Here is a 13248-nt window from a genome sequence, read left to right as displayed (position 1 = left end):
CCTTATTTCTGTGGAATCTGAGAACAGATATTTCGGATCCCTTTGAAGTCTATAGGGCCAAAGGAAATATCCTCCGATAACAAAGAGAAAGAAGCTTTCTGAGAAACTTCTTTGTGCTCTGTGAAATCATCTCACAGAGTTGCAGCTTTCCCCTCAAAAAGCCTTTCGCTACGACAGTTCTTGTGGAATTGGCAAAGTTATATGTGGAAGCCCATAGAGGGCTATGGTGAAAAAGGAAATATCTTCAGATGAATTCTGGAAAGAAGCTTTCTGAGAAACTGCTTAGTGTTCTGTGAATTCATCTAACCGAGTTACATCTGTATTTCGTGGATCTCTTTGCTAGCCTTATTTCTGTGGAATCTGAGAACAGATATTTCGGATCCCTTTGAAGACTATAGGGCCAAAGGAAATATCCTCCGATAACAAAGAGAAAGAAGCTTTCTGAGAAACTTCTTTGTGTTCTGTGAAATCATCTCACAGAGTTACAGATTTCTCCTGAAGAAGCCTTTCGCTAAGACAGTTCTTGTGGAATTGGCAAAGTGATATTTGGAAGCCCATAGAGGGCTATGGTGAAAAAGGAAATATCCTCAGATGAAATCTGGAAAGAAGCTTTCTGAGAAACTGCTTAGTGTTCTGTTAATTCATCTCACAGAGTTACATCTGTATTTCGTGGATCTCTTTGCTAGCCTTATTTCTGTGGAATCTGAGAACAGATATTTCGGATCCCTTTGAAGACTATAGGGCCAAAGGAAATATCCTCTGATAACAAAGAGAAAGAAGCATTCTGAGAAACTTCTTTGTGTTCTGTGAAATCATCTCACAGAGTTACAGCTTTCCCCTCAAGATACCTTTCGCTAAGACAGTTCTTGTGGAATTGGCAAAGTGATATTTGGAAGCCCATAGAGGGCTATGGTGAATAAGGAAATATCCTCAGATGAAATCTGGAAAGAAGCTTTCTGAGAAACTGTTTAGTGTTCTGTTAATTCATATCACAGAGTTACATGTGTATTTCGTGGATCTCTTTGCTAGCCTTATTTCTGTGGAATCTGAGAACAGATATTTCGGATCCCTTTGAAGACTATAGGGCCAAAGGAAATATCCTCCGATAACAAAGAGAAAGAAGTTTTCTGAGAAACTTCTTTGTGTTCTGTGAAATCATCTCACAGAGTTACAGCTTTCCCCTCAAGAAGCCTTTCGCTAAGACAGTTCTTGTGGAATTGGCAAAGTGATATTTGGAAGCCCATAGAGGGCTATGGTGAAAAAGGAAATATCCTCAGCTGAAATCTGGAAAGAAGCTTTCTGAGAAACTGCTTAGTGTTCTGTTAATTCATCTCACAGAGTTACATCTGTATTTCGTGGATCTCTTTGCTAGCCTTATTTCTGTGGAATCTGAGAACAGATATTTCGGATCCCTTTGAAGACTCTAGGGCCAAAGGAAATATCCTCCGATAACAAAGAGAAAGAAGCTTTCTGAAAAACATCTTTGTGTTCTGTGAAATCATCTCACAGAGTTACAGCTTTCCCCTCAAGAAGCCTTTCGCTAAGACAGTTCTTGTGGAATTGGCAAAGTGATATTTGGAAGCCCCTAGAGGGCTATCGTGAAAAAGGAAATATCCTCAGAAGAAATCTGGAAAGAAGCTTTCTGAGAAACTGCTTAGTGTTCTGTTAATTCATCTCACAGAGTTACATGTGTATTTCGTGGATCTCTTTGCTAGCCTTATTTCTGTGTAATCTGAGAACAGATATTTCGGATCCCTTTGAAGACTATAGGGCCAAAGGAAATATCCTCCGATAACAAAGAGAAAGAAGCTTTCTGAGAAACTTCTTTGTGTTCTGTGAAATCATCTCACAGAGTTACAGCTTTCCCCTCAAGAAGCCTTTCGCTAAGACAGTTCTTGTGGAATTGGCAAAGTGATATTTGAAGCCCATAGAGGGCTATGGTGAAAAAGGAAATATCCTCAGATGAAATCTGGAAAGAAGGTTTCTGAGAAACTGCTTAGTGTTCTGTTAATTCATCTCACAGAGTTACATGTGTATTTCGTGGATCACTTTGCTAGCCTTATTTCTGTGGAATCTGAGAACAGATATTTCGGATCCCTTTGAAGACTATAGGGCCAAAGGAAATATCCTAAGATAACAAAGAGAAAGAAGCTTTCTGAGAAACTTTTTTGTGTTCTGTGAAATCATCTCACATAGTTACAGCTTTCCCCTCAAGAAGCCTTTCGCTAAGACAGTTCTTGTGGAATTGGCAAAGTGATATTTGGAAGCCCATAGAGGGCTATGGTGAAAAAGGAAATATCCTCAGATGAAATCTGGAAAGAAGCTTTGTGAGAAACTGCTTAGTGTTCTGTTAATTCATCTCACAGAGTTACATCTGTATTTCGTGGATCTCTTTGCTAGCCTTATTTCTGTGGAATCTGAGAACAGATATTTCGGATCCCTTAGAAGACTATAGGGCCAAAGGAAACATCCTCCGATAACAAACAGAAAGAAGCTTTCTGAGAAACTTCTTTGTGTTCTGTGAAAACATCTCACGGAGTTACAGCTTTCACCTCAAGAAGCCTTTCCCTAAGACAGTTCTTGTGGAATTGGCAAAGTGATATTTGGAAGCCCATAGAGGGCTATGGTGAAAAAGGAAATATCCTCAGATGAAATCTGGAAAGAAGCTTTCTGAGAAACTGCTTAGTGTTCTGTTAATTCATCTCACAGAGTTACATCTGTATTTCGTGGATCTCTTTGCTAGCCTTATTTCTGTGGAATCTGAGAACAGATATTTCGGATCCCTTTGAAGACTATAGGGCCAAAGGAAATATCCTCCGATAACAAAGAGAAAGAAGCTTTCTGAGAACGTTCATTGTGTTCTGTGAAATCATCTCACAGAGTTACAGCTTTCCACTCAAGAAGCCTTTCGCTAACACAGTTCTTGTGGAATTGGCAAAGTGATATTTGGAAGCCCCTAGAGGGCTATCGTGAAAAAGGAAATATCCTCAGGTGAAATCTGGAAAGAAGCTTTCTGAGAAACTGCTTAGTGTTCTGTTAATTCATCTCACAGAGTTACATGTGTATTTCGTGGATCTCTTTGCTAGCCTTATTTCTGTGTAATCTGAGAACAGATATTTCGGATCCCTTTGAAGACAATAGGACCAAAGGAAATATCCTCCGATAACAAAGAGAAAGAAGCTTTCTGAGAAACTTCTTTGTGTTCTGTGAAATCATCTCACAGAGTTACAGCTTTCCCCTCAAGAAGCCTTTCGCTAACACAGTTCTTGTGGAATTGGCAAAGTGATATTTGAAGCCCATAGAGGGCTATGGTGAAAAAGGAAATATCCTCAGATGAAATCTGGAAAGAAGCTTTCTGAGAAACTGCTTAGTGTTCTGTTAATTCATCTCACAGAGTTACATGTGTATTTCGTGGATATCTTTGCTAGCCTTATTTCTGTGGAATCTGAGAACAGATATTTCGGTCCCTTTGAAGTCTACAGGGCCAAAGGAATTATCCTCCGATAACAAAGAGAAAGAAGCTTTCTGTGAAACTTCTTTGTGTTCTGTGAAATCATCTCACAGAGTTACAGATTTCTCCTCAAGAAGCCTTTCGCTAAGACAGTTCTTGTCGAATTGGCAAAGTGATATTTGGAAGCCAATAGAGGGCTATGGTGAAAAAGGAAATATCCTCAGATGAAATCTGGAAAGAAGCTTTCTGAGAAACTGCTTAGTGTTCTGTTAATTCATCTCACAGAGTTACATCTGTATTTCGTGGATCTCTTTGCTAGCCTTATTTCTGTGGAATCTGAGAACAGATATTTCGGATCCCTTTGAAGTCTATAGGGCCAAAGGAAATATCCTCCGATAACAAAGAGAAAGAAGCTTTCTGAGAAACTTCTTTGTGTTCTGTGAAATCATCTCACAGAGTTGCAGCTTTCCCCTCAAAAAGCCTTTCGCTACGACAGTTCTTGTGGAATTGGCAAAGTTATATGTGGAAGCCCATAGAGGGCTATGGTGAAAAAGGAAATATCTTCAGATGAATTCTGGAAAGAAGCTTTCTGAGAAACTGCTTAGTGTTCTGTGAATTCATCTAACCGAGTTACATCTGTATTTCGTGGATCTCTTTGCTAGCCTTATTTCTGTGGAATCTGAGAACAGATATTTCGGATCCCTTTGAAGACTATAGGGCCAAAGGAAATATCCTCCGATAACAAAGAGAAAGAAGCTTTCTGAGAAACTTCTTTGTGTTCTGTGAAATCATCTCACAGAGTTACAGATTTCTCCTGAAGAAGCCTTTCGCTAAGACAGTTCTTGTGGAATTGGCAAAGTGATATTTGGAAGCCCATAGAGGGCTATGGTGAAAAAGGAAATATCCTCAGATGAAATCTGGAAAGAAGCTTTCTGAGAAACTGCTTAGTGTTCTCTTAATTCATCTCACAGAGTTACATCTGTATTTCGTGGATCTCTTTGCTAGCCTTATTTCTGTGGAATCTGAGAACAGATATTTCGGATCCCTTTGAAGACTATAGGGCCAAAGGAAATATCCTCTGATAACAAAGAGAAAGAAGCATTCTGAGAAACTTCTTTGTGTTCTGTGAAATCATCTCACAGAGTTACAGCTTTCCCCTCAAGAAACCTTTCGCTAAGACAGTTCTTGTGGAATTGGCAAAGTGATATTTGGAAGCCCATAGAGGGCTATGGTGAATAAGGAAATATCCTCAGATGAAATCTGGAAAGAAGCTTTCTGAGAAACTGTTTAGTGTTCTGTTAATTCATATCACAGAGTTACATGTGTATTTCGTGGATCTCTTTGCTAGCCTTATTTCTGTGGAATCTGAGAACAGATATTTCGGATCCCTTTGAAGACTATAGGGCCAAAGGAAATATCCTCCGATAACAAAGAGAAAGAAGTTTTCTGAGAAACTTCTTTGTGTTCTGTGAAATCATCTCACAGAGTTACAGCTTTCCCCTCAAGAAGCCTTTCGCTAAGACAGTTCTTGTGGAATTGGCAAAGTGATATTTGGAAGCCCATAGAGGGCTATGGTGAAAAAGGAAATATCCTCAGCTGAAATCTGGAAAGAAGCTTTCTGAGAAACTGCTTAGTGTTCTGTTAGTTCATCTCACAGAGTTACATCTGTATTTCGTGGATCTCTTTGCTAGCCTTATTTCTGTGGAATCTGAGAACAGATATTTCGGATCCCTTTGAAGACTCTAGGGCCAAAGGAAATATCCTCCGATAACAAAGAGAAAGAAGCTTTCTGAAAAACTTCTTTGTGTTCTGTGAAATCATCTCACAGAGTTACAGCTTTCCCCTCAAGAAGCCTTTCGCTAAGACAGTTCTTGTGGAATTGACAAAGTGATATTTGGAAGCCCCTAGAGGGCTATCGTGAAAAAGGAAATATCCTCAGAAGAAATCTGGAAAGAAGCTTTCTGAGAAACTGCTTAGTGTTCTGTTAATTCATCTCACAGAGTTACATGTGTATTTCGTGGATCTCTTTGCTAGCCTTATTTCTGTGTAATCTGAGAACAGATATTTCGGATCCCTTTGAAGACTATAGGGCCAAAGGAAATATCCTCCGATAACAAAGAGAAAGAAGCTTTCTGAGAAACTTCTTTGTGTTCTGTGAAATCATCTCACAGAGTTACAGCTTTCCCCTCAAGAAGCCTTTCGCTAAGACAGTTCTTGTGGAATTGGCAAAGTGATATTTGAAGCCCATAGAGGGCTATGGTGAAAAAGGAAATATCCTGAGATGAAATCTGGAAAGAAGCTTTCTGAGAAACTGCTTAGTGTTCTGTTAATTCATCTCACAGAGTTACATGTGTATTTCGTGGATCTCTTTGCTAGCCTTATTTCTGTGGAATCTGAGAACAGATATTTCGGTCCCTTTGAAGTCTACAGGGCCAAAGGAATTATCCACCGATAACAAAGAGAAGGAAGCTTTCTGAGAAACTTCTTTGTGTTCTGTGAAATCATCTCACAGAGTTACAGCTTTCCCCTCAGGAAGCCTTTCGCTAAGACAGTTCTTGTGGAATTGGCAAAGTGATATTTGGAAGCCCTTAGAGGGCTATGGTGAAAAAGGAAATATCCTCAGATGAAATCTGGAAAGAAGGTTTCTGAGAAACTGCTTAGTGTTCTGTTAATTCATCTCACAGAGTTACAGGTGTATTTCGTGGATCACTTTGCTAGCCTTATTTCTGTGGAATCTGAGAACAGATATTTCGGATCCCTTTGAAGACTATAGGGCCAAAGGAAATATCCTCCGATAACAAAGAGAAAGAAGCTTTCTGAGAAACTTTTTTGTGTTCTGTGAAATCATCTCACATAGTTACAGCTTTCCCCTCAAGAAGCCTTTCGCTAAGACAGTTCTTGTGGAATTGGCAAAGTGATATTTGGAAGCCCATAGTGGGCTATGGTGAAAAAGGAAATATCCTCAGATGAAATCTGGAAAGAAGCTTTCTGAGAAACTGCTTAGTGTTCTGTTAATTCATCTCACAGAGTTACATCTGTATTTCGTGGATCTCTTTGCTAGCCTTATTTCTGTGGAATCTGAGAACAGATATTTCGGATCCCTTAGAAGACTATAGGACCAAAGGAAACATCCTCCGATAACAAACAGAAAGTAGCTTTCTGAGAAACTTCTTTGTGTTCTGTGAAAACATCTCACGGAGTTACAGCTTTCACCTCAAGAAGCCTTTCCTTAAGACAGTTCTTGTGGAATTGGCAAAGTGATATTTGGAAGCCCATAGAGGGCTATGGTGAAAAAGGAAATATCCTCAGATGAAATCTGGAAAGAAGCTTTCTGAGAAACTGCTTAGTGTTCTGTTAATTCATCTCACAGAGTTACATCTGTATTTCGTGGATCTCTTTGCTAGCCTTATTTCTGTGGAATCTGAGAACAGATATTTCGGATCCCTTTGAAGACTATAGGGCCAAAGGAAATATCCTCCGATAACAAAGAGAAAGAAGCTTTCTGAGAACGTTCATTGTGTTCTGTGAAATCATCTCACAGAGTTACAGCTTTCCACTCAAGAAGCCTTTCGCTAAGACAGTTCTTGTGGAATTGGCAAAGTGATATTTGGAAGCCCATAGAGGGCTATGGTGAAAAAGGAAATATCCTCAGATGAAATCTGGGAAGAAGCTTTCTGAGAAACTGCTTAGTGTTCTGTTAATTCATCTCACAGAGTTACATCTGTATTTCGTGGATCTCTTTGCTAGCCTTATTTCTGTGGAATCTGAGAACAGATATTTCGGATCCCTTTGAAGACTATAGGGCCAAAGGAAATATCCTCCGATAACAAAGAGAAAGAAGCTTTCTGACAAACTTCTTTGTGTTCTGTGAAATCATCTCACAGAGTTACAGCTTTCCCCTCAAGAAGCCTTTCGCTAAGACAGTTCTTGTGGAATTGGCAAAGTGATATTTGAAAGCCCATAGAGGGCTATGGTGAAAAAGGAAATATCCTCAGATGAAATCTGGAAAGAAGCTTTCTGAGAAACTGCTTAGTGTTCTGTTAATTCATCTCACAGAGTTACATGTGTATTTCGTGGATCTCTTTGCTAGCCTTATTTCTGTGGAATCTGAGAACAGATATTTCGGATCCCTTTGAAGACTATAGGGCCAAAGGAAATATCCTCCGATAACAAAGAGAAAGAAGCTTTCTGAGAAACTTCTTTGTGTTCTGTGAAATCATCTCACAGAGTTACAGCTTTCCCCTCAAGAAGCCTTTCGCTAAGACAGTTCTTGTGGAATTGGCAAAGTGATATTTGAAAGCCCATAGAGGGCTATGGTGAAAAAGGAAATATCCTCAGATGAAATCTGGAAAGAAGCTTTCTGAGAAACTGCTTAGTGTTCTGTTAATTCATCTCACAGAGTTACATGTGTATTTCGTGGATCTCTTTGCTAGCCTTATTTCTGTGGAATCTGAGAACAGATATTTCGGATCCCTTTGAAGACTATAGGGCCAAAGGAAATATCCTCCGATAACATAGAGAAAGAAGCTTTCTGAGAAACTTCTTTGTGTTCTGTGAAATCATCTCACAGAGTTACAGCTTTCCGCTCAAGAAGCCTTTCGCTAAGACAGTTCTTGTGGAATTGGCAAAGTGATATTTGGAAGCCTATAGAGGGCTATTGTGAAAAAGGAAATATCCTCAGATTAAATCTGAAAAGAAGCTTTATGAGAAACTGCTTAGTGTTCTGTTAATTCATCTCACAGAGTTACATGTGTATTTCGTGGATCTCTTTGCTAGCCTTATTTCTGTGGAATCTGAGAACAGATATTTCGGTCCCTTTGAAGTCTACAGGGCCAAAGGAATTATCCTCCGATAACAAAGAGAAAGAAGCTTTCTGTGAAACTTCTTTGTGTTCTGTGAAATCATCTCACAGAGTTACAGATTTCTCCTCAAGAAGCCTTTCGCTAAGACAGTTCTTGTCGAATTGGCAAAGTGATATTTGGAAGCCAATAGAGGGCTATGGTGAAAAAGGAAATATCCTCAGATGAAATCTGGAAAGAAGCTTTCTGAGAAACTGCTTAGTGTTCTGTTAATTCATCTCACAGAGTTACATCTGTATTTCGTGGATCTCTTTGCTAGCCTTATTTCTGTGGAATCTGAGAACAGATATTTCGGATCCCTTTGAAGTCTATAGGGCCAAAGGAAATATCCTCCGATAACAAAGAGAAAGAAGCTTTCTGAGAAACTTCTTTGTGCTCTGTGAAATCATCTCACAGAGTTGCAGCTTTCCCCTCAAAAAGCCTTTCGCTACGACAGTTCTTGTGGAATTGGCAAAGTTATATGTGGAAGCCCATAGAGGGCTATGGTGAAAAAGGAAATATCTTCAGATGAATTCTGGAAAGAAGCTTTCTGAGAAACTGCTTAGTGTTCTGTGAATTCATCTCACCGAGTTACATCTGTATTTCGTGGATCTCTTTGCTAGCCTTATTTCTGTGGAATCTGAGAACAGATATTTCGGATCCCTTTGAAGACTATAGGGCCAAAGGAAATATCCTCTGATAACAAAGAGAAAGAAGCATTCTGAGAAACTTCTTTGTGTTCTGTGAAATCATCTCACAGAGTTACAGCTTTCCCCTCAAGAAACCTTTCGCTAAGACAGTTCTTGTGGAATTGGCAAAGTGATATTTGGAAGCCCATAGAGGGCTATGGTGAATAAGGAAATATCCTCAGATGAAATCTGGAAAGAAGCTTTCTGAGAAACTGTTTAGTGTTCTGTTAATTCATCTCACAGAGTTACATGTGTATTTCGTGGATCTCTTTGCTAGCCTTATTTCTGTGGAATCTGAGAACAGATATTTCGGATCCCTTTGAAGACTATAGGGCCAAAGGAAATATCCTCCGATAACAAAGAGAAAGAAGTTTTCTGAGAAACTTCTTTGTGTTCTGTGAAATCATCTCACAGAGTTACAGCTTTCCCCTCAAGAAGCCTTTCGCTAAGACAGTTCTTGTGGAATTGGCAAAGTGATATTTGGAAGCCCATAGAGGGCTATGGTGAAAAAGGAAATATCCTCAGCTGAAATCTGGAAAGAAGCTTTCTGAGAAACTGCTTAGTGTTCTGTTAATTCATCTCACAGAGTTACATCTGTATTTCGTGGATCTCTTTGCTAGCCTTATTTCTGTGGAATCTGAGAACAGATATTTCGGATCCCTTTGAAGACTCTAGGGCCAAAGGAAATATCCTCCGATAACAAAGAGAAAGAAGCTTTCTGAGAAACTTCTTTGTGTTCTGTGAAATCATCTCACAGAGTTACAGCTTTCCCCTCAAGAAGCCTTTCGCTAAGACAGTTCTTGTGGAATTGGCAAAGTGATATTTGGAAGCCCCTAGAGGGCTATCGTGAAAAAGGAAATATCCTCAGATGAAATCTGGAAAGAAGCTTTCTGAGAAACTGCTTAGTGTTCTGTTAATTCATCTCACAGAGTTACATGTGTATTTCGTGGATCTCTTTGCTAGCCTTATTTCTGTGTAATCTGAGAACAGATATTTCGGATCCCTTTGAAGACTATAGGGCCAAAGGAAATATCCTCCGATAACAAAGAGAAAGAAGCTTTCTGAGAAACTTCTTTGTGTTCTGTGAAATCATCTCACAGAGTTACAGCTTTCCCCTCAAGAAGCCTTTCGCTAAGACAGTTCTTGTGGAATTGGCAAAGTGATATTTGAAGCCCATAGAGGGCTATGGTGAAAAAGGAAATATCCTCAGATGAAATCTGGAAAGAAGCTTTCTGAGAAACTGCTTAGTGTTCTGTTAATTCATCTCACAGAGTTACATGTGTATTTCGTGGATATCTTTGCTAGCCTTATTTCTGTGGAATCTGAGAACAGATATTTCGGTCCCTTTGAAGTCTACAGGGCCAAAGGAATTATCCACCGATAACAAAGAGAAGGAAGCTTTCTGAGAAACTTCTTTGTGTTCTGTGAAATCATCTCACAGAGTTACAGCTTTCCCCTCAGGAAGCCTTTCGCTAAGACAGTTCTTGTGGAATTGGCAAAGTGATATTTGGAAGCCCTTAGAGGGCTATGGTGAAAAAGGAAATATCCTCAGATGAAATCTGGAAAGAAGGTTTCTGAGAAACTGCTTAGTGTTCTGTTAATTCATCTCACAGAGTTACAGGTGTATTTCGTGGATCACTTTGCTAGCCTTATTTCTGTGGAATCTGAGAACAGATATTTCGGATCCCTTTGAAGACTATAGGGCCAAAGGAAATATCCTCCGATAACAAAGAGAAAGAAGCTTTCTGAGAAACTTTTTTGTGTTCTGTGAAATCATCTCACATAGTTACAGCTTTCCCCTCAAGAAGCCTTTCGCTAAGACAGTTCTTGTGGAATTGGCAAAGTGATATTTGGAAGCCCATAGAGGGCTATGGTGAAAAAGGAAATATCCTCAGATGAAATCTGGAAAGAAGCTTTCTGAGAAACTGCTTAGTGTTCTGTTAATTCATCTCTCAGAGTTACATCTGTATTTCGTGGATCTCTTTGCTAGCCTTATTTCTGTGGAATCTGAGAACAGATATTTCAGATCCCTTTGAAGACTATAGGGCCAAAGGAAATATCCTCCGAAAACAAAGAGAAAGAAGCTTTCTGACAAACTTCTTTGTGTTCTGTGAAATCATCTCACAGAGTTACAGCTTTCCCCTCAAGAAGCCTTTCGCTAAGACAGTTCTTGTGGAATTGGCAAAGTGATATTTGAAAGCGCATAGAGGGCTATGGTGAAAAAGGAAATATCCTCAGATGAAATCTGGAAAGAAGCTTTCTGAGAAACTGCTTAGTGTTCTGTTAATTCATCTCACAGAGTTACATGTGTATTTCGTGGATCTCTTTGCTAGCCTTATTTCTGTGGAATCTGAGAACAGATATTTCGGATTCCTTAGAAGACTATAGGGACAAAGGAAACATCCTCCGATAACAAAGAGAAAGAAGCTTTCGGAGAAACTTCTTTGTGTTCTGTGAAAACATCTCACGGAGTTACAGCTTTCACCTCAAGAAGCCTTTCCCTAAGACAGTTCTTGTGGAATTGGCAAAGTGATATTTGGAAGCCCATAGAGGGCTATGGTGAAAAAGGAAATATCCTCAGATGAAATCTGGAAAGAAGCTTTCTGAGAAACTGCTTAGTGTTCTGTTAATTCATCTCACAGAGTTACATCTGTATTTCGTGGATCTCTTTGCTAGCCTTATTTCTGTGGAATCTGAGAACAGATATTTCGGATCCCTTTGAAGACTATAGGGCCAAAGGAAATATCCTCCGATAACAAAGAGAAAGAAGCTTTCTGAGAACGTTCATTGTGTTCTGTGAAATCATCTCACAGAGTTACAGCTTTCCACTCAAGAAGCCTTTCGCTAAGACAGTTCTTGTGGAATTGGCAAAGTGATATTTGAAAGCGCATAGAGGGCTATGGTGAAAAAGGAAATATCCTCAGATGAAATCTGGAAAGAAGCTTTCTGAGAAACTGCTTAGTGTTCTGTTAATTCATCTCACAGAGTTACATGTGTATTTCGTGGATCTCTTTGCTAGCCTTATTTCTGTGGAATCTGAGAACAGATATTTCGGATTCCTTAGAAGACTATAGGGCCAAAGGAAACATCCTCCGATAACAAACAGAAAGAAGCTTTCTGAGAAACTTCTTTGTGTTCTGTGAAAACATCTCACGGAGTTACAGCTTTCACCTCAAGAAGCCTTTCCCTAAGACAGTTCTTGTGGAATTGGCAAAGTGATATTTGGAAGCCCATAGAGGGCTATGGTGAAAAAGGAAATATCCTCAGATGAAATCTGGAAAGAAGCTTTCTGAGAAACTGCTTAGTGTTCTGTTAATTCATCTCACAGAGTTACATCTGTATTTCGTGGATCTCTTTGCTAGCCTTATTTCTGTGGAATCTGAGAACAGATATTTCGGATCCCTTTGAAGACTATAGGGCCAAAGGAAATATCCTCCGATAACAAAGAGAAAGAAGCTTTCTGAGAAACTTTTTTGTGTTCTGTGAAATCATCTCACATAGTTACAGCTTTCCCCTCAAGAAGCCTTTCGCTAAGACAGTTCTTGTGGAATTGGCAAAGTGATATTTGGAAGCCCATAGAGGGCTATGGTGAAAAAGGAAATATCCTCAGATGAAATCTGGAAAGAAGCTTTGTGAGAAACTGCTTAGTGTTCTGTTAATTCATCTCACAGAGTTACATCTGTATTTCGTGGATCTCTTTGCTAGCCTTATTTCTGTGGAATCTGAGAACAGATATTTCGGATCCCTTAGAAGACTATAGGGCCAAAGGAAACATCCTCCGATAACAAACAGAAAGAAGCTTTCTGAGAAACTTCTTTGTGTTCTGTGAAAACATCTCACGGAGTTACAGCTTTCACCTCAAGAAGCCTTTCCCTAAGACAGTTCTTGTGGAATTGGCAAAGTGATATTTGGAAGCCCATAGAGGGCTATGGTGAAAAAGGAAATATCCTCAGATGAAATCTGGAAAGAAGCTTTCTGAGAAACTGCTTAGTGTTCTGTTAATTCATCTCACAGAGTTACATCTGTATTTCGTGGATCTCTTTGCTAGCCTTATTTCTGTGGAATCTGAGAACAGATATTTCGGATCCCTTTGAAGACTATAGGGCCAAAGGAAATATCCTCCGATAACAAAGAGAAAGAAGCTTTCTGAGAACGTTCATTGTGTTCTGTGAAATCATCTCACAGAGTTACAGCTTTCCCCTCAAGAAGCCTTTCGCTAAGACAGTTCTTGTGGAATTGGCAAAGTGATATTTGGAAGCCCCTAGAGGGC

This window comes from Macaca nemestrina, chromosome 1 (assembly GCF_043159975.1).
Source record: "Macaca nemestrina isolate mMacNem1 chromosome 1, mMacNem.hap1, whole genome shotgun sequence".
Taxonomy (NCBI): domain Eukaryota; kingdom Metazoa; phylum Chordata; class Mammalia; order Primates; family Cercopithecidae; genus Macaca; species Macaca nemestrina.
This window is presented reverse-complemented; position numbering follows the sequence as displayed.